The sequence below is a fragment of the Desmodus rotundus genome, chromosome 2, assembly GCF_022682495.2.
Source record: "Desmodus rotundus isolate HL8 chromosome 2, HLdesRot8A.1, whole genome shotgun sequence".
Classification (NCBI taxonomy): domain Eukaryota; kingdom Metazoa; phylum Chordata; class Mammalia; order Chiroptera; family Phyllostomidae; genus Desmodus; species Desmodus rotundus.
In genome coordinates this window covers 132,642,565-132,670,347 of record NC_071388.1, presented here as the reverse complement: position 1 = coordinate 132,670,347, position 27,783 = coordinate 132,642,565, and the positions used below count along the sequence as shown (strand labels likewise).

General features: G+C 34.9%; 1 protein-coding gene and 1 pseudogene across 1 annotated transcript in view; one reads left to right on the top strand and one right to left on the bottom strand.

The window, feature by feature from the left end:
• The window catches only part of LRP1B (LDL receptor related protein 1B), a 1,720,016-nt gene that overhangs the window by 395,371 nt on the left and 1,296,862 nt on the right, over positions 1-27,783 (top strand). The window lies entirely within an intron of this gene.
• On the bottom strand, positions 2,797-3,093 carry LOC112313027 (transcription factor BTF3 homolog 4 pseudogene; annotated as a pseudogene).

Below are 27,783 nucleotides of genomic sequence, written 5' to 3'. Positions count from 1 at the left end.
GTGTCTCTATGGACAGCAATTCCCCTGTCCAACCCAATCAGTGCCTTGTCAAATTCAGTTCAGACTCTTTTATTCTTTTACAACCCTTCTCCAGGACTCATATAACACATTTGAAAAGTTGCTTTTAAAATGGAATACAAAGTAATGGGTTTGAGATGATAATCATATATTAGACCTGGGAAGAACAGTGCAGATTATATCATTCCCTTTATTTTAGGGACATGGAAACTCACACTAGATTTTAATTAAGTGGCTTGACCAAGAGCTCACATCTTGTCGGTGGAATTACCAAATTACAATCCAAATTTAATGTCAGTCTCTTTAAATCACGTTGTCTCCATCAGCATGCCTCCTTGGTAGTACTGGAAAGGTGGTGGGCAGGTTAGCTAGTGAGACATACTACACACCTGTATGCAATAACTGAATCCCAGTGCAAAGGACTCCAGAAATTCAATTAAAGAAAAGCATTTTAGGTAGGCCACATTTTGGCCCTACCTCTTACAGTGTTACCTTGGGCCAGTTCTTTAACCTCTCTGTTCCTCAGGATCCTCATCTATAAAACTGAAAGAATAAAATGCACCTCCCAGGGCTGAACTGAGGTCCACACAGGTGTGGTTCTTACAGTACTAACCTACTGCCAGATATTACCTTTGTCTAAACAATAGTTAAGATGTTTTCCTCTTGACTTATTTCCTCTATTTTCTCTTTAAAACAATATATTTTGGCATATTTAATTTTCTTTCTTTTTTTAAAATTATTTTTGTTCAAGTATAGTTGTCTGCATTTCCCCCCACAACTCCCTCCCTGACCCCAGCCATCCACACCTCTCTCCCCTGATTCCAAACCATCTTGGTTTTGTCCATGTGACCTTTGTAGTTGTTCCTGAAATCCTTTTCCCCCTCTCCATCCATTATCCCTGCCCACCTCCCATCTGGTTACTATCAGATTGTTCTTAATTTCAATGCCTCTGGTTATATTTTGCTTGCTTGTTCATTTTGTTGATCTCTTAAAGGTGAGGTCACATGGTATTTGTCTTTTATTGCCTGGCTTATTTCACTTTAGCATAATGCTCTCCAGTTCCATCAGTGTGGTCTCAAGGAGTAGGACCTCCTTCTTTCTTTCTGCTGCATAGTATTCCATCATGTAAATACATCACAGTTTTTTGATCCACTCATTTACTGATGGGCACTTAGGTTGCTTACAGCACTTGGCTCTTGTAAATTGTGCTGCTATGAACATTGGGGTGCATAGGTTCTTATGGATTGGTGTTTCAGGGTTCTTAGGATATAATCCCAGCAGTGAAATTGCCAGGTCAAAAGGCAGTTCCATTTTTAGTTTTGTGAGGAAATTCCATAATGTTTTCCACAGTGGCCTCACCAGTCTGCATTCCCACCAACAGTGCACTAGGGTTCCCTTTTCACCACATCCTCTCCAACACTTGTTATTTGCTGATTTGTTTATTATGGCCATAAAAGTCCTAGAGGAAAACATAGGCAGGAAAATCTCAGATATTCCACCCAGCAATATTTTCACTGATATGTCCCCTAGAGCAAGGGACATGAAGGAAAGAATAAACAAATGGGATCTCATCAATATAAAAAGCTTCTGCACAGCTAAAGAAAACAGTATTAAAATGAAAAGAGAATCAACGGTATGGGAAAACATATTTGCCAACGATACCTCAGAGAATAGTTTGATCTCCAAAATAATTTTCTATATTAGTAGCTTTGCAGGTGTAACTTTTTTCCTCTGTGTTAAGTTGTAAAGATTTTTTCAATTAGCATAAAGTGTGCTTTTTATAAATGTACAACTTATTACTCAATTCCAGATCACAAATGCAAATATAAAATCAGATAATTTATAATACATGCTATTCCCACCAAATAGCTCCTCATCCTTTAAAATATTCTCATATATTATTTTCTTTTCTGTCTTCAATTTTTCAGGCAGAGAATTGCCTCTACTTCAACTTGGAATCAATTCTGTGAGCAAACTTCATAAGTTATTCCATGACATGCTTTGTTTAAATGTGTTCTTGTAATCCAGTAATTCTGTTTTTACATTGGGGGACAAATTTATTGAATTTGACTGGTTGAATTTATTTTTCATAAGCCACACTACTTTATTGCTTTTGATTCCAATATCTTCTGAGTAGTTACAGATTTTTCTTTCATAACATGTATTTGTTAATACACTCAGAACTGGTATTATTGAGCGTAATTTCCAAGCTTATTCTTCTAATGATGTTTGAAATGGATTACAATGTTTGGACTCACATATTATCCCCAAATTACTATAACTTGATGAATAATGAACCACATTTTCAAATTAACCAGCTACCATATTCCCTAAAATATATAGTACAGGAAACTTGATATTTTAGATTCCTTATTTCTTTCTAAAAATAGTCTTTATTATGTATTTTTGATGTCAAGATTTAGTTTATTTCTACTGGAGGAAAGAGGAGGATAAATAGAACTGTTTTCTGATTTGCTCTCCACTATATACACATGCCCACACAAATATACACACCAAAATCACACCAAACAAAGAGTCAAGATCAAAACACCCTCAAACTGCACCAATATTTTATATTTTGACCAAAAGAAAAGATCTTAGGAGGAAGTGCAAAGTGCGGTAACAAATGACTGAAAAACCCTGAACAAAACCACATTATTAATATACAAAGTATTTGTATTACTATAATAGTAACAGTTTATGTTCTCTCTGTCTGTAATACTTTGGAAGACATAGCTAAATCTAGCCCATGCCAGCTCCCCCAAACCAGAAAAGATTTCATTTAGCTTCATTATTTGATGCCTCATAAAAATTTTCTAGGAGATCTGAAACACCCTCGTCATCGTCAGTGTCTTCTGGTGTTGGTGCTTTGCTATCCACTTGCCTCGGGAACTGTTCATCAAACTTCCTAGGGTGTGTTAAGCTATTAGTGCCAAGGTGACTTAGTATTTCAGGAAGCATTTCTATGATTGATTTAGCTTCTGCAGGACTGATGATTACAAAGGTATTAGCAGAAAGGGAAGCTTGGACTTTAGAACTGTTGAAATGAATAATGGTCCTATCATCTATAATCATGTTTCCCTCTTCAATACCAGCTATATTATTTACAGCAAATTTTTTAGAGAACTCTGACTTTTTTTTGCAGACAATTGTTATCTATTCTACGTACCACCTTCTTCTTTCTGCCAGTGGTACCCTTGCCCCGTCTCCAGAGCTGAGCCTGAAGTTTGGCTAACTTGTCTTGATTATGCTGTTGGTGAACCTAAAGCAGGGAGGGCCCTCCAACACCAGCCCATGGCAAGAGCAAGGTGGCTACCTCAGTGTAGATAGAGGAAGACCACAGAGGCCTATGTGTTCTTGATACAAAAGTAGTATGTGTTTAAATTACCATTTACAAGAGCAAGATAAGAAAAAAAGTTTTAAATTTACTTTTACTCAGATAATTAAAATATATGTAGTTCATATCATATGTACATGTTTGTATATATTTTTAAAAAGTAGTAATGAGATCATACAACATATTTGGTAGAATTTTTATTAAATAACAAATTATAAATATATTTTCATGCCATTTAAATATTGTTCTATGGCATGATTTTAATGACTACATAATGTCTTATTTTACATTAGTTATACTTCTTTTAAACAATTTATCTTTTCTAACTTTTTTATAAATTTAATTTTTGTAATAAATGATAAATCTTAGTCCATTTACAGAAGAATAATCATAACTTGCTTTTATTGAATGTCTATTATGTGCTAGGCATTTTACATACATAGTCCTTAGTTTACATAATTGTTTAATTTGCAAAGAATATTACCTTCTTCTTATAGATCAGGAAGGACATTACAGATTAAAAAAAATAACTGGATTTCTTTTCAAATTGAGAAATACCTAGAAAATGTGGTAGTTAGAATTCAAAACCTGATAGGCTGATGCCAAAGCCTGACTTCCTTCTGCTTTATCGTATTTGCTGATAACTTATTTACTTCTTAATTTCTAGAAGTAAAATAAGTATTTCAAAGGGAAAATGCATTCTAAATTATTTGCTATATCATCCCAACCAAAAATACTATTTGGATTCACATTCAAAAGATTTATTAAAAAATATCCTCTTTACCAATTTGCAAAAATCTTTCTTATGGTTTATAAATTCAGAAATTTTCCTTATTGTTACCTGTTGTAAGTTTAATTAATCACTACATCCTAATAATTTTAATGAATATTTTTCTCTTGATTAAAGATACTGCTGATATATCTTGATATATCTACTATTCTAATCTCCCATAACTTTTAATCAGTCAGCATTTCACAATGAACCAATTATTATTTGGCCACTTATTGATGCAATAATGTGGCAATTCACAATATTTCTCCCAAAATTTATAGAAATTAAGTTTAGTGGGTTTTTAAAAAATATTTGAGTCAATTTATTATTTTATTTATAAAAACATGACACATTAAAGAAATTTATTTGGAAAAAAATTAAAATAGGCAAAAGCCAAAAGAAAACAAAATTCACTTAGATCCATAGTCCAGAGATAGGCAAAACCCATGTTTTATATAGCTTTTATAAAATCTTATAAGTACCAATATTTGTCATAATTGTGCAGTACCATTATTTAAAATGGTTATAACAGTAATCTAAATCCATGATAAAAAAAATCAACACTACTGTATAATAGGAAGTGAAAAGTCTTCTAGACATCATTCTCTCATCCTTCTTTCTATAAGCAGAAGCTTATGACTCTTTTATGTTTAGTCTTCAGATAGCTGCTTTCATAACTCCAAATAATAATCTTATAGCTCCATCATTAATTTATCAATGCATTTCCAAACTATAAAAGAAACTTAAGCTGTTTGTTCTGAAAAGGCTCATTTATAGTTTGTATTAAGTGTTAAATTCAGTGGAGTGTCATGAAATCTGAGTTTCTTTTTACCAGCAGTGGCAACCACCTCGCACTTACCTGCACTCCGGCAGTAAAAGGGAACTCAGGAAGTTCGATAATTCCCACTCACATGTACTTAACTTAGGAGCGAATTTGTGATACATGTGTCAAATTTCCTTCATAATTATATTGCTCTTAAACTAAATTTAATTGTATATAACTGATGAACAGGGTCCATATTAAAATGTTGGAAGTGGAGGTGGGGGACTGTTTCTACAGCTGTGCATTGTCAACTTATATCGCCTAGAAATATAATTTGTTTAAAATTAGTATTTTAATTTTAATATAACTTGATTTTAATTTAAAAGAAGCACACTTCTGAATGTGAAAGTTACAAATATATGTTTTAAAAAATAGATTTTAAAAAATAAATTCAGGATATAACTATTCTGGTGAACGCAAGACAAAATAGCCAAACTAATTTAGAGTCTTTTGTTTTCCTTTCATCGTTTTTACTGTCCATCTTCTCATCCTGCTGTCGTTTAATAAGTTTAAGGAAAAGATTCAAACAAAAATCCATAAAGAATGTTTTGTCTGGACCAAGTGACCTGGGTTAGAAATATACAATTTTTTTTCAATATTATGATTCCTTAAACTACCTAAAACATTTTGTCTCTGCCTAAAATTTAAATACTTCTCTACCAAGAGTGGGATTACTGCTGAGAGCTTGTTAGTCACACGTTAGTAGAATATCTTATTCAAACGTATTATTGTTAAAATATATCTTTTTTAAATTAAATCAACTGGTGTATTAATTCTAGTATCACCAGATGGCATTAACAGAACTGTATTTACAACTCAAATATGATGATTTTATTCAAAATAGACATCTACCTTAAATTTCTCCTTATTTCTTAGACTTATCTGCTATTTTTTTAATCTAAACATTTTTATACTTTCAGTTCTGACTCACTCACACCAACCCCTTAAACAAAGTAGAGAGGCACTATGCCCCACTGTATCCCAGACACTGTATCTCTGGCCCTAAATCAGAAGTCAAAATCCCCTCACCTTTCTTCTACATGGACTTTTAACTCCTTAGGAAAGGGGGAGTTTTATTGTAATGCTCCTTTTCACTTAGCCCAGGCCACATCCTTTTTTTTTTTTTTTTTTTTTAATTTATTTATTGTTATTTAATTACAGTTGTATGCCTTTTCCCCCATCCCTTCACCCCACCCCAGGTGAACCCACTTCCCTCCCCCCTCTCCACCCTCCCCCTTGGATTTGTTCATGTGTCCTTTATAGTAGTTCCTGTAATCCCCTCTACCCACTGTCCTCGCCCCCACCCCCCACCCCCGCCCTTGCTATTGTTACATTGTTCTTAACTTCAATGTCTCTGGTTATATTTTGTTTGCTTTTTCCTTCTATTGCTTATGTTCCAGTTAAAGGTGAGATCATATGGTATTTGTCCCTCACTTCCTGGCTTATTTCACTTAGCATAATGCTCTCCAGTTTCATCCATGCTGTTGCAAAGGGTATAAGCTCCTTCTTTCTCTCTGCTGCGTAGAATTCCATTGTGTAAATATACCATAGTTTTTGGATCCACTCGTTTGCTGATGGGCACTTCGGTTGCTTCCAGTATTTGGCTATTGTAAATTGTGCTGCTATGAACATTGGGGTGCACAGATAGCAGGCCACATCCTTTTCATGCCCCTAACTTTCTGGGTACTTTTGGAGAAACGGTCTCTTGTAACTAAAAAAAAAAAAAAAAAAAAAAAAAAATCAAGACAAGGTCTACTATACTGGCAACATTTAATACCCTGAACAATGACTATTTCCCAACCAGAAATTTTCTTCTTTCCACCTCACTGAGCCAAACTAATTCTTTTTATACTATGTTATTTTCATTTCTTTACTTCTTTAGTTATTACCTGTATGTTTAAGGATTAAATATCTTCCAGTATTCTCATTTCTTCCCAATTAATACATTGAATGAGGTACTGTATTAAACAAAATGCATAGTTGATCCTTTTCACAGCTACTAGAACAAAGAATATCAGCCTGAGATTTTCTGCCTCAGAGGTTAGGGTGGGTATTTAGTTTAAATGCACTTGGCTTAGAGTGTCTCTCTATTAGTTTTAGACATTATATTGTGATTATTCATTTTGGTGCTGTTTGGCACAAGAAATCACTAGGTAAATGTTGAAAGAATAGTGCATTATGAAAATATTACTTTATTTATTCTGACCTTTGGTTATCTAAGTTCCACATTTCTTTCATTCTTAAAAATTGAATTCATAATTTTTGGATTGCCCACTTTTACCCTGAACTATATGGTATAATTCCTAGGAGTTATACCAAATCAAAGCTTCCAAAAGTAATATAATTAAACATATTATGTTTCCAAATAGTATGAGGTGATTTCATCACAAATTTTATGGCACATAAATAGTCCTATTAGGTTTCTGTGTTAGTATGTGTCTATGGGTTGATTATTTAAAAAAAAAAAAAGATAATATGCTATTAAATTGTATACAACATGTTTTCTCATGAAACACATTTAGGTCTGTTTCCAAAATATAATCAACTCATGATGGTACAGATTTATTTATTTTTCCTTATCTGTTAAAAGTCTTATCAATATTGCATCTTTCCAGTAATCATTTGACTTTTTCTTCCTTTTTTCCTTTCTGGGAAACATGAGGAACAACCATAACTGGAAGCATTATAAAGTGAGATCAACTTACTGTCACTTGGCCTGATTTGACATTTTTGGTGAATTTTAAGTGGATAGTGTGAAAATATGTAACTTCTTTTTTGCTTTTAGTGCTCATTTATAATTTAGGACACTTTATGGAATGGTCCAGGGGTAGTGATAATTTGAGGAGGAACACTAGGACATGAAATACAATTATAGGTAAAAAATAGTTTACAGAAGAATTAAAGAATCATATCAATTTTATCAAAATGTCTTCTGTAAGACATTTAAATAATCTGTGAAACAAAGAGATTTAAAATGAAGTTTAGCCTAACAAAGACATATATAATTAACCCAAACTCTATTTAATCCACCTTTTCTCTTTGGTCTCTGATGCTTAGGAATACACACTTTATTTCCGCTTGGACACTTTTTATATCTGATACTGAAGAATGTTACCTATTTAGTTATAAAGATATACTCTAATAAACCCAAAGAGTTAAGAAAATTTGCATGTGAATAAAATATAATTTTCTTTCCTTCAACTGTGTTTATTAAAGTTCCATTGATTTTTAACAATACAAATAACAATAGAAAGAGGAGAAAATGATATTAATAGGAGTTCACATTAAAAATAGTCGATAAAGCTATTAAGAGATATATTATCTCATTAGTTGTCAGGGGACTATGAACTAAAACAATAATGAAATTTTCCCTATAACCAGATTCGGTCCTGGTGAAGCTGAAGTCCATAAACAATTTGCATTATGGTGATGTCTATCAATTATAAATATATATAATCTTTGACCAACTTTGTAAAAATACAAGTAGGCAAGAATGCAGATACCAAATTTATGTATTCTAATACTGTTTTCCTGGCAAGAAAATGCAAACCACCAAAATATCCATCAATAGAAGACTGGATAAATATGTTATTCTGCGTGTTGGCAACCACACTGCTATTAAAAGTATTAGATCCTTATCTACTGATGTGGAGGACTATGAACATAATATTAAAAAGTCAATAATACCAATCATTGCAGTACTCCTGCACCTGTGTGTATATCCACATATTTTTACGTGAACATGGAGTTTTTCTTAATACATCTCTCTATTGTCTTACTAATTAAAATGAACACGCATTACTCCAAATAGAAAATGATAAAGATTATTAATAAAATAAACTAACACATCATTCAAAGAAAGAGTCAGCTCAATATAAATTCCTTTAACTAACATACTCTAAATAAGCAGGCACCAAAGATGTGTAATTGCATGAAAGGACCGAGCCTTACCACCCATCACCTTTTCAAAGGAACCATGTAGCATTTGTGGAAATCTACGGGAGATATCTGAAGATCCTCTGAAAACTAGACTATTACCTAAAGATAAGAGACCCAATTTTTATCATTTATTTATTTATTTTACTTTTTTATAAAAGTAAAACCAAGACTCTGGGCCACTACGGCCTATAGCAGGTCTGCTAGAACAGAGGAATGGAAAGTCTTATTTAGCTGTTGTTTTGCTGGTCTGGATGGAAGATGTAGTTGATTTATCAGAAGGTCCTGCACATTTTGGGAGAGCAGGGTGTTTTGCCTCAGTAATTTCTTATAGTTTGTTTGCATTAGGAAAACTTGGTAACCTTAAATCGGTTGAGTCCTTTTATCATAGTGTTTCCAGGTAAATTTTTTTAACAAACATAGTTTTGCTTAGTTACATTTTCTGAAGAATAAAGTTCTCTGTCTTTACAAAAAAACAAAAATTCTGTATTTTCCAGAATTATCTAAATTTTATGTTAATTAAAATGGAAAATATATTTTGATTTTAAGTGGCATACATGAATCCAAATTAAAAACAATAAGTTTAATAAATTAGCTAAAAGTCAGTGAAACTATGCAACATATCGAGAAGTGCAGAAAATCTAATATCTTTTTAAAAATGACAGAGTTTGGTATGTTCCGGAGGCTTTTTACAATCTTCCTTAGAGTTAAGAACCAATAGCCCTAACTCATCCTCACGAGTAACTTAATACTAAGTAATAACAGTCTATGTAAAGCTAAGAATACTTAGAAACTTAAGAAGAAAACAGAGCAATGATGACATTAAAACACTATCTTAGCATGTTTTAAAGGCCAATCATGCACATTTTGCAGATTTTTTATCTGTAATAAAAGCAGAAGAAAAAAATGGTAAATAAGGAAACATTATGAGGAACACACTAACAAAGAACATAACCCTTGATTTGTTTATGGTGAGTTTCAGCATTCTCTTTGCTTGTGGAGTATATTACAGGTAAATATTGGGTGCAGCCAAATATCATATACATGAGTAAATACATTTGGAATAAAAAAGAAAGGCAATGAAGCTAAAAAAAGAGAAAACTGTTACTTTCAAAGATCATAATCAAATAACAACTGTTAACGGGCTTCAAATCCCCACCTAAATGATTGAAATCAGTGGTTAATCTCATTCTTTATCTTAGAAAGATGACAGGAAAAAAGTTTGATTTAACAAATTTATTTCTCCTTATTATAATAATAACAAGATGTATTTTATAAAATGTGAAGGTGTTTTGTTGTTGTCTTAAGCATGCTACATTTACTAAAGGAACTAAAGGAACACTAGTGTAAACATGAACTAAAGGAACACTAGTGTAAACATGTGTGTAGACAGGTATAGTTCTATCAGAGGGAACATCCTGGGAGTGGTAGTCAGCCCACACCCCGAATGCTTGTACCACCACCATATCCTTACTAGAGAGAATCTATCAAGAACACATTCACTTAATTATCTTTCAGTGATCTTAATGTGGTAGTTAAAGTTGTAAATTCACAAACATGCATTATTGAGCAAGAGAAATGTACTGGAAATAGCCTGCCAACTCTACATTAATTTATTACTCTCCATAAGAGAGAAGGGAGGAACATATGTATTTATAACCCTGAATCAACAAATACATTTATAGTTCATGATAACAACTGGCTCATTTAGTAAGTGTTTTGTCAATTCAATCACAACTAAATCAACAATTTGAAGCTCAAATTGTAACAAAGAAGAGACAGCAATACAAATGAAGCTTGAGAGCTGGGTGAAGAGATCATGGATATTGTAATTTATATGGCACTTGCCATTTGTATGTGATTAGAACTGGTAATGTTAAAATAAGGAAGAATGAAATTAGCTCTCTATACAATGAAAAAAATGTCTTTGGCTACAATACTCAGGAAAAGGAGACAGCTGTAAAATCTATAAAAATGGTTTATAAAAATGGTTATAGTGACCATTTTGTGGCCACTATATGACAAAGGCATTCTTACTGGTCAGTGAGAAACTACTTAAAATTGCCAACAGCAGTAGTTCTGAACATGTTACACCGTACATTTTCTCCCTGTTTTTCAGGCCATCTCTCTGCGGTGGCATGGTTTATAACGCAGTTTTTAAAAGTGTACTATTGCCACTTACATCCATGTGTTTATGTAAACCAAGGGTGTAAAAAAAAAAAAAAACAAACAAACTCTAATACAAAGCAGAATAGGGAATTTGTTGAAATGTTGCTTGTAACCTTTGGTGACAGTTTTCTTTCATCCAGAACAATTTTCTAAAGTTTACCTGTTTAGCATTTTTATGTGTGTGTGTGTATAAAATTATAAAAATATAACATCTTAATGTATAATATATATTATATATATTGCACAAATAGATTGCAGTTCTTTGCTTATACAGGCAATGTGAAACATTATTTTTATTCACCTATATATTGTGGCGATTAATGCAAATTTTATGTGAAGACATAAAACCATTTGTTTTCTATTTATTCATTGATTTGTTGTCTAGTCCTTTCCCTTCTCTTCCTTTCCAAAATTACTGAGTCTTTTATACTTTTAGGAATATATTGATAAGTGCTTGAAAACACTGATGTAGTCATACACAACCTTTTATGAATAAGCAAAGTGAACCCACCGGGGTGAAGTGACCTAAGATCTTATCATTAACTAGCTCCTGAGTTGGAACCTATTCCATGTGTACTGACCTACCTGGGTGTCCTGCTAAATTTCACTTCTCTCTTGCTCTTGACATGCAAAGTAACTAAGGCAACATGAATTTTCAAAAGTGAAATTAAACTAAAGAATGTGCCAAGAAACAGAGCAAGAAAGAAATGAGATTGCTTTGAGGTTAGTCAACTGATAAAAGTTTTGCTCTTAAACACACTTTAAAACTACTCAACTCTTGCAATTACAATTGTATACCCTTGATTTAATATTATACATAATAAGAATGCCTGTCTAAGGTGATACTCAGCAAGCTTACTTCCTGATTGACATGTTTACTCATAAAAACTAAAAAAAAAATTGGCAAAACAAAACAAAGGTTTATATTTTTTTATTAAATTCACTTTTGAACTTCTACTAAATTTGCTTCTATTAAATTTGCCCCAGGAAATATATTCAGTACTTACATAAGAGGAGGTTGGAGTTAGGGAGATAAAGCATTCTTCTTTTGTTTTTTTGAAGATTGTATTTATTTATTTTTAGAGAGAGAGGAAAGGAAGGAGAAAGGGAGAGAAACATTAATCAGTTGATCAGTCGCTTCTCGCATGTCCCCCCAGTGGGGACCTGGCCTGCAACCCTGGCATGTGCCCTAATGGGGAATTGAACCAGCGACTTTTTGGCTTGCAGGGTGACATTCAACCCACTGAGCCATGCCAGTCAGGCCAAAAGCATTCTTCCTGTGAATGTATACTTGGTGCCATGCGCTAGGCTGGGCATGTTAGATAGTGATCCTGAATCTGAGAAACATGAGTTAAGCTGTCACCAAAGGCAGTCAAACAAGGACGTGAAAAAAATGCCCATCAACCTGAGGCATAGGAAGGGAAGAAAAGGAAAGAAAACTGGCCCTTGGCAATTTATAAGTTTTCTGTCAGCGGTGCTTTGTTTCTCTCTTTACCCTGAAAAGCTCCAGCAGTGTGCAAAGTGTCGCCCTTCCTTTGACCACCTGTGCCCTCCCAAAGAGGCATCGTTGGACTCATGACTCACAGCTCTGCCAACTTCTCAGACCAACTCCTCTCCATCACTTTGCCTTTGCCACAGTGCCCATTTCTATGCAAAGCCCTGCCAAGGGGAAAGCTACCTGCAAGGACTCCTCTACCTTTTTTTCCTTTCATCTTTTTCACTCTCATCTATAGTTAGAAGGTTGTCTAAAGAGGCTAAAATTACCTGGTCCCTATGTCTCATAGAAAGAGCCAGATAATTACACCCTTCTTTCAACATTAGTCATGGTTGTATTTTTTCCTTAAAGCCTTTACTATTTTGAAATTTACATTATCACAATTTTATCAATATTATATTGATAATTTACATTATCAATATTAACAGTAGTTTGATTAGATTGTTTTTCTGAAAAATTATAGTGTAAAAATATGCCAAAATTGAATTAGATTTAATATATTTGTTCCATGACCTGGGGCAGATGTGTTGATTTGCATATCCTTTAGAGAGCAGTGCTGTCCCCGTTCCTATACCCATGTGACATTTATTATTATTTTTTAATTGAATGAATTGTATTTACCATAATTGAACCAATTTTGACAGAATGTGACAGGACCTGATTGATACTAACATATCAGGATGTCTTTCATTGATTCATTTACAATTAACTTTGAGAGATTATAAATATCAACTTGTATGCACCTTCAGTTCATAGAAGTTTTATTTCTGCTAATTTTAAAAAACTTATAAAATGAGTAACTTTAATTTGAATCCTTAAAATAATAAGCTCTAAGCATTAACTTGAATGCATCCAACGTGACATTTAGCACCTACTACTTGATTGACAGTAATGGAAGAGCAACTCCAGATTGAATCAGCTGTAACTGCTGTTTCCATTTAAGATACCTGGAGTTATATTGGTGAGCCAGGATGGCCTGAGCTAATGCTGCTACTACGTGCAACATCTGATATTTGAAACACACAGGATCTTTGCCACAGGATCAGTCACTGCAACACTGTGGATCAACTTGAAATGGCTTAGAGGGAAAATGTATTTTCAACCATAAAGAGCAATAGTTTACATAATAGCAATTGACCTTCAACAACTCAAATTAAAAAAGAACTGTTTTAGTTCACAATAATATTAATATCTAGTTGATAAATAGTTGCAAATTAGTTGCTGGGAGAAAATTGCTTTGTGGGTTATTAAGATAGAGAAGGATGTTTTGGGTTAGTACTAGGCAGAGATTAATTTTTATTGACATTTACATCATACCTCTGAGCTTTAAGAAAATAAAAATGGAATCGAATCATGTCAAGTGAGTACAAATGAGAAGATGTTGCTGAGAGCTGCATGAACACCTCAACACCTAAACCCAAATTAACACAAGTAACTTGGAATTGCAATCCCACCTGTGAATCATGCTGAGGGAGGAAATACAGAGGGTTTATTTAGAAAGTCTTGGCAGTAGGAAGGTAGGGGGGAAAAGCTTCAAAAATGCTAATTTATTTTGCTGAGGAGCTAGCTCATCAAGACTAGTAGACACAGGAAGGATTTCAGACTGTCTCATAAAGTGGCTTACAATCAATTGCAAAGCCAGACATATTAGTCTAAAATCAAAACGTTATTGCTTTGAGTCACTGAGTATTACTGAGCACAGCATGCTACAGAAAGATTGCAGGTCGCCAAAACTGCTTGGCTTTAGCAGATTTTTTAGCTTTTGCAAATGACAAAAACATATGCAGAGCAGTAGTTTTCCCTTCAAGCAAGTTTCTATTAGATTATCACCTTAAATTGCAACTTAAAACTTTGTTGTTGAAATAGTTTATTTTCCTCCAGATTCTTCCTGCAACTCTTCTTCATTACTTTAAATGATGTATTTCTCACCAGTCATCATATTCATACTGGAGTTCTAGCACTAAAACAGGAGTCATTTCCTGGGGGGAACAAAAGCATGCATATTGTCGCTTTTGAAAAAAATTCATTAAAACACTAGCATCTGTGACTCTCAAAAGTGAAATAAAATACAAAGCTTGCTAAGGCATAAAAATACCTGTTCTCCAAATTACAGGACTTGAGAACTACAATTTTGTTGCTGAGGCTGTTGAACATTTTAAGGAGTGCTTCTAATCCCCTTTATAGCTTTGTGCTGAATGCAGAAATACTGTTCTCTAGTGAAGGAGTTATCTTAGAAGTGTTAAAAAGTGTTACTTGGCTTTTGTAAGATTATGGAGAACTTTGTGAACTTATTTTATTATTCTGTGTTCCACCCCAAATAGATATGTATTTTATCAACATTAGTTGAGGTATCATATATCATTGACTTTTAATATTAAACAAATAGTCCCTGGCTAGCTCTGCAGCCTTAGCTACACACACACACACACGCACAAAACTGCCCATATTTCGGTAAGCTATTTCAACAAAAGTGGTGTTAGAGGCAAAAACTAGTTCCTTGTTTCAGTACTACTGTGAAATAGGCTGCTTTCTTCTACATAAACCATGAAAATTACTAACTTTGATGTCCACTATGAGTCAAAGAAGAATTATACCTCTGAAGTACTCTGCCCCTCCACTTTAGTCACCATTACAAAGAGAGCGTGATTCCAGAAACGAACTTGGGTGTGCAAGTCCAGTGTCTCACAGAAGCTCTCAGTGTGAAAATGCCTGAATAAAAAGGTCAGTATAAAGCAAAAATCATCATCAAAATGTTGTTAGCAATTTTGGAATTATAATTGCTTTTGTTCATGCTTCTTGAGGCTTCCTGCTTCTTTTGTAAGTAAAACAAACAACTCCATATACATCTGAACCTACCACATTATTCTGTGTATCTCCAGTCCTATTCCAATTTAGAAATGTAAACTTCCATTTCATCCTCAGTTACTATTCTGGGGAGTTTGGGCCCTGTCCTAGTTTGTCTTTCTAAAAGTAATTCTCACTTTTGTCTGTTCTAACTCTGATCTCTACTCAAAATGCAACTTCCGTCAGGTCATGGGTTTCTAACGGTCTCTGACTAAAGCAACTATTTGAAACCTGACTTCAACTTGGAAGTCTCTTTGTAAAAAGAAAACTATAAATAAATAGGCACATTCAGATAAAAAATAGTAGGAATTGGCAAATAAAAAGCCATTTTTACCTTTTAATATCAACTTTCAAAAACTAAATATTCCAAACACAGAAATAAACTGCCTAGAGAGACAATCTACTTCAATATTAAATAAAATTAAAAAAAGACAAAAGATTAACTAAAACAAAAACACGTTTACCATTGAAGCAAAGTAAGAAGTTGTCATAGGGCCTAGTGTGTTTCAAGTAGTAGTGGTGTTCAGCAATCGCACCCATTGATCTGTCCATTCATCTCTTCATCTGACAGATGCTTGTTAAGAACAATTTCTCATGGTATTTCATTTTCACTAGTCATTTCATATGTATCCAAATATAATAAGTTGAACTTAGATCCAGAAAATGAAGATCACATACCTTGTTTAGTTACTTATATTAAGGGCTGAACTGCTTTTAGTCTAGTTTTGCCTCCTAAATTTATCTAATCAATTGGGGTTTCTGCAAGTTCACAGTTGTAGTTGAAGACCAAAAAAAAGGAAGGGAAGATACTGGAGAAGCTTAAGCAAGTGACAGTGGAAATAGATAGGCTGTAGCTCTCCACTGACAAATATTACTGCTATGGTAAAGAAAGCAAATCCAACAGAAAACATCCCCATTTACTGAATAATGTCTGGGCACCAAGTCGGGGCACGCAGTCTGTATAGCTTATGATGCTAAGATGGGAAAAGACATGGCATATGGGTGAGAAGGGTCAATGAATTAATAACTTGATTTATCTTCAAGCATAGAATGACACAAAACTATTTGTAATTATATTGGTAAATTATATTCACCTAATGATTCATGAGAATACGAGTAAGTTTATTTGAAATAAATATATTTTATTCTATTTTTAGATTGTGACATCTCATCCTGTTCCATTTAAATTTAAGTGTTATGCTCTGGCTGAAGTGGCTCAGTTGATTGGAGTGTTTTCTACTAACAGAAAAGTCACAGGTTCGATTTCTTGTCAGAGCATGTACTCAGGTTGCAGGTTTGATACCCAGTCAGAGCACATACAAGAAGGCAATCAATTGATGTTTCTCTCTCACATCAATCTCTGTCTCTCTCTCTCTCTCTCTCTCTCTCGTTCTCTCTCTCTCCCCCTTCCTCTCTTTCTAAAAAAAAGCAATAAAAAATGTCCTCAGGTGAAGATTTAAAAAAAATTAAGTTTTATTTGGTTGGCTTAATTCTTGCATTTTGGTCATTTACTAGTGTGATAAAATAATTTATTTTAACTAATAATTACTCACAAAAAGCTTTCTACATTTGAGTTGAGTTTTATTGACTTTAAACCTGGACGGACATTAACATTGCTATTTAACAGATAGAGCATTTACTATGTTATATTATACTCATTGCCTGTGTGTGAGCCCTACCATTTCCTCAAATGTACTCTTTTTAAAGTATTTAAAGAAATATTCACTTGGATAAGATGTGTGTCTATTTCATTAATAGCTTGATCACTGAGTTCAAACTATATTTTAAAACATAATGATATGGCTATTTTGCAAACTAGTCTTTGGACCTCAAGAAGATTCACAGTCAAATAAGATCTTGGTTGGATCCAGCCTCTTTTTTAAAACTCCAGATTTCTCTGTCTTATTTGATGCTTAGAAAGACTTAAAACATTTATATGATAAAACATTTCAAAAGAATTCTAATAGTAGGATTTATTTTTATATATCCAAATTGAAAAAGAATAGTATCTGTCTGATGTATTTGTATACCACAATTCCTTGAATGAGGATGTATAATAATAGCAATAGTTAACACTTACTGACCACTAGTCTACTCTGGGCAAGCAACTCTGTTATGTGATTTACATTCATTACCTTATTTAATCCTTATTATACCACAAAAAGGTCCCATTTTAAAAGGAAAAACTGATATACGAAGAGAGGCCAGTGGTGGCTTGCTCAGGGTAATATAACCAGTTCTTGTACTGAAGAGAACAGGATCTTTATTTGGTACAATCATACATTTTGTAAATACTAACCGGGCCTGTAACATTTTAAAATAACATTTTAGTAAATAAAAAATGGTGCTATATTAGGTAAATAACCAACATATATGATTCCTAAGAATCTTAAATTTTCTATTTATAAATTTTCTTGAGTTCCAGTCGGAATCACATTGAAAATTAGTTTCCAAATATGGAAAGTTACTTTTCACATTAATTATAAGTTGAAAATAAACAACATTCATATACATTTTATTTTCAAGTGAATTTGGTAGTTCCGACTTTTTGAGTGGGTGGTATAAACAACTTATTTTTATTTTTTCTATAAATTCAAAGGACCTAATTAGAGTTCATTTCCCATAGCTCCAAAAGAGTAGTATGTGTGTGTGTGTGTGTGTGTGTGTGTGTGAGAGAGAGAGGGAGAGAGAGAGAGAGAGAGAGAGAGAGAGAGACAGCAACAGAGAGAGAAACTACATTTAAAATGTAAATGCCATCAAGACAGATAAAGTTGGCTTAAAGTCACATTAAGCTATATGTGACTGGGAGTGGAGTATATTTCAACCAGAGGAAGATTGAATCTAACAGTTCCAGGGTTTCTGAATGGGAAGATCTAAAAGGAGATCAGAAAACTATGGTTAAGACTTTGGTGCCTACAGGAAAGAGAGCCTGTGAATATCACTAAAAACTGTCATGGATTTTATATTATCAACTAAGTTTAACATCGACATTAAGGGGAATTTTATATTAAAGACTTAGGGCTATTGCAGGAAACTCAGGAAGAACAGATATGTTTCTAGATAGCCCCAAACCAAAAAACAAGGGAACTCTTGTCAGCAAAAGCATCTACTTTCTCTCTCTGCATCTTGTTCTCATGCTCTATTCTTGTTCTTTCCCATGCCCTCCTTCTACATGCTATCTCCTCTATGCTTCTCTCTTCAACTTCACTTCATCCATCTTACTCTGCATATTGGTTTTAGATTGGTATTCTCTGCTTCTGCACATTTAATAGCCAAACTAATCGAACTAGCAGAATCCATCATTGGTCTAGTTAAGCTACTTAATCAGTTCTGGTTCTGATTCCAATATTCCTTGGAGAGATTGTGGTTGGTTAGCTAGAGTCTGATGTACACTGCTTGTCAAATGAGCTATGTCTGGGTTGGCACATCCTACATGCGGGAATGTGCTAGGGACCACCCATGGGAGTTGGGGTCACAGAATGTTTCAAGTAAAATTTGTCATTGGGATTAAGCCAAGATGAAATCACAGAAGTAAATAAAATATGGTAAAATTTGGATAATTAATATGTTAATTGTCCTAAAGACCAGGGTTAAAAGGTTAAGAACTATTCCCAGATCATCCTGGCAAGGATAGTCAATTAGATCAGCTAGGCATAAATACAATGTAAAAAATATTTCTCAGGTTACTCCTGGATCTTATATGACAATAAATCTACTGACAAAAAATCCTTATAATGGAGAAAATGATCTTTCTTAACTTGGTTGATAGATTATTGATATAGAACAGATGAAAGTGATCATCAGATCAGGTATCTTACCTTTACTAAGTTCTCCAATTAATGAATTTCCAGGTGACCTGTTTGTAACCATAGTCAAAGGTGACTTTCAGGTCAATTTCACATCCTCTGTAACCTGTATTTGTGGATAAGCCTGAGCTGGAAATCTTTGAGTATATTTAATTTTTTCTTTTATACCTGAATCTATGACTTTAAATAATTCCCAGTTAAGCTTTATTCTAGAAAGCATCATATGTGCTCTGTAATATAGATCTCTTTGTGATGTTCATAATGGCTCTTGTGCCGACTGTTTTAGAGCTAAATTATTTTAACCCTTATAGCTAAAACAAGAAATGACACAACTGAGTGGAAACACTGATCCTGAATTGTTTCACATTTCCATGCTTAGAAGCCCAGTGGAATTCTATAATTTACTATACAATCACAAGTTAGCTGCTCTTTGCTTTTTAATCACTGGAGCTGTTTTCTTAAGAGAAATAAAATGGTTGGAGTTTTCTGGTAGAATTTCCCCCCCTAGATTTTTCCAATCAATAATCATCATCCTTCTCCCTAATTGTATTTAACAAACAATGAAGAGTGAAATTTAGGGGAGTGGGGGCTGGTATTTTGAAAGGAATAAAAATAGGAAACTATCCAATAAGTTAAAGAGGATTTTGATAGTAGTACAAGAAAAACTGTATTCCATTTGAATTTCAGAAATGTTATGTGTGCAAAAACAATGTGGGTGTTACTTGAAAACTGTCAAACCCACCTTGACCTCCATCTGAGGGTCATGGAGGCCTATGGACCCAAAAACCTCCTGCACATCAAATGTAGTTCCTCCAGCTTCATGTAGGAACTCCTTCATGGGCCAGTCCTCCATACCTAAAGAATATTAGACTTCCTGAAGCAAACCAAGAAGAATGGGACTTTCTCTTCATATAACTTTTATATGATCTCTCATTCGCAGTGAAAAAAGTAAGAGACTAATCTTTTACTCACATTAAACCTTTATCAAACAAAGAAAAAAAAGAAAGAGAGAGAGAAAGAAAGAAAGGGAAGGAAGGAAAGCAGGAAGGGAGGGAGGAAGGGAGGGAGGGAGGAAGGAAGGAAGGAAGGAAGGAAGGAAGGAAGGAAGGAAGGAAGGAAGGAAGGAAGAAAAAGAGTACTGTCAAGTTGCCAAAATCTGCCGTTTAGCCTTTAGCCAACTCTTTCTCTTGTCTCTCTGGGCCTCTGCTCCATACTGTCATGGCTGCAAGGCTCTCCACTCTTTTTCTTCAAGCCTTATTCCATCAGCCTGCTCTCAGAAAAGGGTCTAACAACCTGATCTACACACTCATGACTTAGGAATAAATCTTTATACTTTTTGCATCCCCGTACCTTTCAACAAGCTGGGGAGCATGTAATCAAACAAACTCCTGGCACTGGATCTAACAGATACTTTAAAAAGTCCTTAGTACTTTCTCAGTATCTCCTCAAAATATATCCCTGACAGCTTGTAACCAGTCCATAGCTGTGGGGAGAACAATCTGTCCCAGAGATCATTCTCCAAGTGGGACTACTTTTTAACAGTTTTTAAAGGTTATGTGTTGACAGACTGACACATTAGCTTTGTATATCTCCATAACAACATACCACAGACTGGGTGGCTTAAACAGAAATGTATTTTCTCAAATTCTGGAGGTCCAAGGTCAAGGTGTCAGCAGGGCTGGTTTCTCCTGAGGCCTCCTTCTTTGGCTGGGATTCAGCTGCCTCTTACTGTGTCCTCACACAGTGTTTTCTCTGTGCATGTGGACTCTGGTGTCTCTCTGTGGGTCCAAGTTTTCTGCTCTTACAAAGATACCAGTCAAATTGGATTAGGTCCCCTTTGAAGACTCAATTTTCACATAATCTCTTCTTTAAAGCCTCTCTCTCTGATTACAGTCATGTTCTTAAGGGTTAGGCATATGGATTTTGAAGGGACGTAATTCAGCCCATGAAAAAAGGTTACTAAGACTATGACGAAAAGATGTTAGAAGAAGCAGTGTAGAAAGTTTAAAATATCAGTTGAGGGCTATTTGAAATTTTAGAGAAGTGGTCCAGAAATGGCCTATTTATTATTTTTAAATAGCTTTTAAATTTGTATATCTACATCTGTGCTTATACGAGCCGTGGGTGAGGCCATCAACTCCAACCCTGCCCTCAGGTCCCGCTCTTCCTGAAGCTACAGCCTAACTTCTACCGCCAGTTATTTGTCCCTGTTAAATGTAGTCTTTGAGGAAAGGACCTTTCTGGAATCCTGAAGAGATTTGTATTATACTGTTGCTCCTATGACGCCCTCAATAAAACAAGGCATTACAGAAATGAGAAGCTATATATTTTATATTTTACATAAATGTTTTGAGCAAGGCTAATTGGAAAATATTGCAGAATCCTGCTAAAAATAATCAGATGAGACTTTTTTCCTCACTTACTTATTTTCTTAACATTGGCATTCAGAAAGTTGCCTAAATGATACCATGACAATTAAATGGCATTTTTCTCTAATATTCCAAAACTGCCGATTGAACACAAAGATTGCTGTAAATGTGAAAAAGCGTCTTGCAACATGTTGAAAGATTTTTCAATTTAAAAATACTAGAACAAATATAATACCTAGGACACAGCTTCTCCCTTTGCTGCCTCCTGATATACATCTGTTTTTGAGTGAATCAGTCAGACTGTACTTCCAGGGCCCTTTGCACCTGCCTTTATTAAAGCGTTCATTGCACTGGATAATAATCATGCCTTCCCATGTTTTGAACCATAACTAGGCTTCACACTGGGTTTATTTTGTATCCAAAGTCTATAATGAGTCCCTAACACTTGACAGATACTGAATACATGTTTCTTGACCAAAAGATGTAACAGGTATTTTAAACAGCAGCGCTGACACAACCAGCTCGTCATGGCCCAGCGCGAGCCATACTTATGAACAGAAAAGACTGATCTTTAGCAATATTTTAGCCTTTGCCACAATTCCAGAAGTCTGGGTATCTATCCTCATCAATGTAAATGAATTTAAATTGCACTTATTTTCCCAATGCTAGGGGTTCTTGGAACAGTGCTAAAACTGGGAAAGTCTGGGGAACACTGGGAAAGGCTTGGGTGCATTGGGAAAGGTTGACCATCCTGCAAAAAAGGGTTTTCCTTTACTTAAACCCTGTGAGGAAATATGATTATCTAGTTAAAAGGTGAAAAAACTGAAATTTACAGAGATAAGGTCACTGTAAAACAAGGTTATTAATGTGTTTTCTCACAAGTTGTAAGGATTAAATGAGGTAGTATGTGTGAGGAATTTAGATCGTTACTCGGTACATAGTATAATCCCCAAAGGGCTATTGTTACGGTTAAAAGAGTATTGACCTTGTACAACATAACCAGTACTCTACAAGATGCAGCTTTAAGATGAGCAGATATAAGAGGCTACATTGTATGTCCTTCAAGTGTGTGTCATCGGATACGTAGTAAGTGACCATTTCCAATAGACCACTGAAAATATAAATTTAGAACTCATATGAGCAGTCTGAAGTAAACATAGCCCATTATACCAGATAATCGTTGGGGACATGGCAAGGTAGGAGTGGATCATTGAGTGCCCTTCCCTTCCCTTCCCTTACAGGGAAGGGCTTGGGGTGAGAAGAGATTACTGCCAGGACAGCAAGGAATCAAGAATAAAGTATCAATAGATGCTTTCCGGCATCTAGTCAGGGATGGCCGCTAACCTTATTTTTTTCAGGAGGGATAAAGTGCAAGTTCAATATGCATTATGCATGTCATGTAATGCCCAGGGGATGAAGAGGTAGGCTGCAGTTGGGGAACAATAGGGAGCAAGAAGCAATTGAAATCGTATGGTTCTTTAATAGCCTTCCGAACTGTTTAAAGCTTAAATTTCAAATTCAAAAATCTGGAAGGCTTTATGTGTTACACTGAAAAAAATGAATTAGGTAGTAAAAGTATATATATTTCTTTGATAATTCAGAAGGGACATCAAAATATTATGTTATATTTCAAATTGACTTTTTTAAACCACCCTGTCATGATGAGTTTAAAAGTTCTGGTTAATAAAGCATCTTAAGTGATAACCATTTTGAGTAAGAGAAAGGTCAGTAAATCAAACAGAACAGAAACAAAATGGAACAAAATGCCAACACATCGTGATACCACATGTACTTTAAAAAGAATTCCTATTTAAGCATTAATGCAAATAAGTCATTCACCAAGAACAATTCTTTGAGTGCACCATTTTTCATTTTCTCGTTAAAATGGATTACTTACTTGGCTTATTTTTAATTAAGCCTGAGTTTCTACCATTAAGTTATATGTAAAATATATTATCAGAATTACTGGGGTGGAAGGTGTAGAGGAATCGGTAAAAAATGGAGGAATATATATTACTAAGTGGTAGCTCAGGAGCGGCAATTTCCAATATTCTTTGTAATGAAATATTTTATTTTACTTTTTAAATATTTTATTTTATTTTATTTTTAGAGAGAGGGGAAGGGAGGGAGAAAGAGAGGGAGAGAAACATCATTGTGTGGTTGCCTCTCACCCGCCCCCTACTGGGAACCTGGCCCGCAACCCAGGCATGTGCTCTGAATGGGAATCAAACCAGCAACACTTTGGTCTGCAGGCCAGTGCTCAATCCACTGAGCCACACCGGCCAGCGCTGTAATGAACTATTTTATTACATTAGGTTGTATCGGGATAGTTTAGGAAGAATACTTTGGAGATACTGAGTTACTACCTGAAACCAACATAACCAGCTCACTCGCAAATGGCAAGGCAAGTTAGCACCACAGAACCTCCTTCCCCCACACCTGGGCTTTCCTTGTATGCATGCTCCGCAACACCCCTGTCAGAGGTGCTAAACCTGGTTTTGTGTTTATGGATGAAATGACTCTATTTGCTTTTGCTGACTTTAGGATTCATTTCAGAAAGCTCAAGACAGGGATTGGTGTGTGGGAGTTGAGTGAACACACTTCAAAATTAAAACTAATGTCCCTCTAACACTCAGAGAGGGAGCCGGCAATCCTAAGCGTCTTGGCACACATCCATAATGGTTTTCTCTGTATTGGGAGTAATGCAAATCATTGCTGAGTCGAATGATGTTCCTGTGGAAGCTTTTAATTTCATAAGTAAGGAAATTACCCATAATCATTGTTATTAATACATAAAAACAACCTAACATGAGCCATAGATTAACCATTGCTTTTTAATTTAACACCCAGGAGAGGAAAAGCCAAGTAATTATACTTTATCACTGAACAGTAAGTACAAATTTGTCTTCCCTGGACGTCTATGCAGCAGCATGCAAAATTTTCAGCTAAGAGGTTCCTTGTAACACCTTGTACATTTTACAACACAATGATCTGTCCTTAGGTTGGAAATGATAGCTGCTAATTTACAAAAGCCTGAGGGCAAAGATGACTTTTACTGAAAGTCATATGTAATTCTACTTATTTGTTTGAGGACATAGAAGAAACATTCAGGATTACTTACCACAGATGTTGAAAATGTTCTGTTTATCCTCTTATGTATAATCAGGTTAAACTTTTCTTTTGTGCTATAATTATTACACAAAATGGCAAGGTTCATTTGGTAAGACATGATTTTCTTTTAATGAGCTCACTTATGTTAATCTTTTGATTAAAAGACAATAAGAAAAATGGAAGAAATTAGAACAACTTGGGCAGACAAAACACTAATTTGAATCACCTAAAATTAGAAAGGGCTCAGGTGGTTTGCTTTGAACCTCAGGCCACTCCCTTTACAGCTCCACAGCTAACACCTTAGTTTGGACCTTAATATTTTAACCTAGATTAAAAGAATTATTTCTAAATTAGACATTTTGCTTCTAAGCTTTTTTTCAATAATCCATTTTGCAAAGAATTTCCTGGAACAATTTGCTTAAAATATTCCTGAGCATGTGACATTTCTGCTCAAAAACCTTCACTGGTTCTTTACTAAATATGAGTTAAAAACATTTCACCTGGTAACTAGACCTACACATGGCGACTTCAAACTTTTTCAGAGGTTACAAATTGTCAGTCAGGGTCAGCAATCTTTGGCAAGCATAATTTGTTTGATCTACATAGTTTCTTAAAATGTTGAAAATACTCATTTTAAAGATCAAAAGAGATCTAATATTTAATTTAGGTTTTTTAATGTTTAAATTTATTGATATTTAGAGAGAGGAAGCGGGGAGAGAGAGAGAGAGAAGAATCAATTTATTGCCTGAGAGGGATTGACCCCACAGCCTTGGTGCATTGGGATGATGCTCCAACCAACTGAACAACTTGGCCGGGTCAGAAGAGATCTCATTTTTAAAAAGCATGTGCGCTAGCTATCCATTCCCGTGGGATGACATTTATATTATAGTTGGGGGATGGCTTCCTCCTCTACTCAAGGATTAGGCTCCCCTAGTTTGCCTGACCCCCACATTTTTATTGTCATATATCTGGATTCCTTTGCTCACTTATTTCACCTGCCTGTAAGTGTTACAGTTTGCAACCCCTGATTTTTGCTGTTATTCTACAAAAAATCTGCATAAGCCAAATTGATCTTACCCTAACTCCCTATTTCCACGCCACTCTATACAAGACTACTCACCCAAAATGCCTTCTGTAATGTATACTATCATTTTAAGAGTATTCCAAGTTCTCATGTTTTAAGAATATTCCCCAATTCCTTCTATCCTTTGTGCATGCTTTGAGGTTTCGCATTCTTTCATATGTAGAACTTTGGTTTGAAAGCAATTAGCATAATTTCTAATGTTCTGTGCAAGGCTTATTTCCCAAAACACATTATAAGCTACTTGAGGATTGAGAAAATTACATTTATCTCTTTATAAATCCAGGTATAGCACCAACTTTTGTGCTATATGTGAATAATAGTCATTCAATAAATGTTGAAAATTTAATGACAACAGTTACTGTTTTGGCCACTAAAAATATAAATAAAAACAAAACACTGCCTTTTCCAATGTTAATTTATAGTCTATCATCAGAAGACTTCCTTTCAGAATAGAAATTACAGACCAATATGACATGAAAAAGCCTGTAGTGTTTTTTTTTTTCTTTAACTAACATTAAATCACTTATTAAAAACCTACCTTTTAGGCATTGGTCTAAGTACTTCCCTTGTACTAAGACATATAATTTTCACAATTCTGAGGCAGGTACTTGGGGAAACTGAGAGTGTAAGTACTTTCATAAGGATGTCTAGGTTACAAGGGATGGAGTTAAGATTTGATCGCAGACACTGAATCAATGGGCATAACAATGGAACAGATAACTCTGTATCATGAATCTAAGATGACTGCCTTAAAGGGGTTGACATGTGTAGTGGCTATTGTAATACTTAGAAATCTATCATGTAGACCAGGGCAAAGAACTCTAGGAGTATGTATAGAATTTGATTAAAGGCGTAGTAAGTGGAAAGTGCAAGACATTTTCAGGGCTTAGTGAGCAACTAAGTGGGTTAGAACACCTGGTATGGCAAAATTAAGTGAAATATACTAAGGAATTTGGACACATGTATTTCTCTGGACAATGGAAAACACTGAAAGTTTACAAGGGTATGGAGTGATCAAATTATCTTCTGCAAAGGTGCAGATGACGTCCTGGGGCTCTGTGACCAATGAAGATGAGGTGTGTGAACCAGGCATTCAATTCAAATGTCAGTCAAGCACCCCAATGTTCATAGCAGCCCAATTTACAATAGCCAAGTACTGGACACAGCCTAAGTGCCCATCAGCAAATGAGTGGATAAAAAAACGATGGTACATTTACACAATGGAATTCTATGCAGCAGAGAGAAAGAAGGAGCTTCTACCCTTTGCAACAGCATGGATGGAACTGGAGAGCATTATGCTAAGTGAAATAAGCCAGACGGTGAGGGACAAATACCATATGATCTCACCTTTAACTGGAACCTAATCAACAAAAGAAAAAAGCAAAGAAAATGTAACCAGAGACATTGAAGTTAAGAACAATGTAACTAGCCAGAGGGGAGTGGGGAGGGGGTAGTGGGGAGAGGGATTTTCAGGAACTAATATAAAGGACACATGGGCAAAACCAAGGGGAAAGGTGGAGGTGGGGGAGGGAGGCGGGTTTGGCTGGGGTGGGGTGGAGGGGTGGGGAGAAAATGGAGACAACTGTAATTGAACAACAATAAAAAATAAATAAATAAAGACATTTCTCCTAAAAAAAGATAAAAAGAAACAAAAAAGAGTTACATTCTGGGAAACTTGGAAAGAAAAGGGTCTGGTATGACATCAGAGTTTCAAACTTTGTTCCTGAGGACATACATAGGAATAGGGAAGTCAGGAGAAAAAGATTTGAAGCAGGAAGAGTTGGAGAGTAGACTTTCTAAATGCATCTCAGATAACTCAACAAAGTTTTTTTTTTCTTTTATACTCAGTAGCTCATATTGAACCCATAACTCCCTGAGAAGTTTCCACTTCTTTCTCGCATAAGCATGTTCTTAAAAACTGTCAGGCTCCTCCTATCAAATACTTTTATTTTCTTGAGAGAACCCTTTCTAGTATTCTCTGAGTACCTAAGTGTACATACTAGTAACTCAAGAATCTCT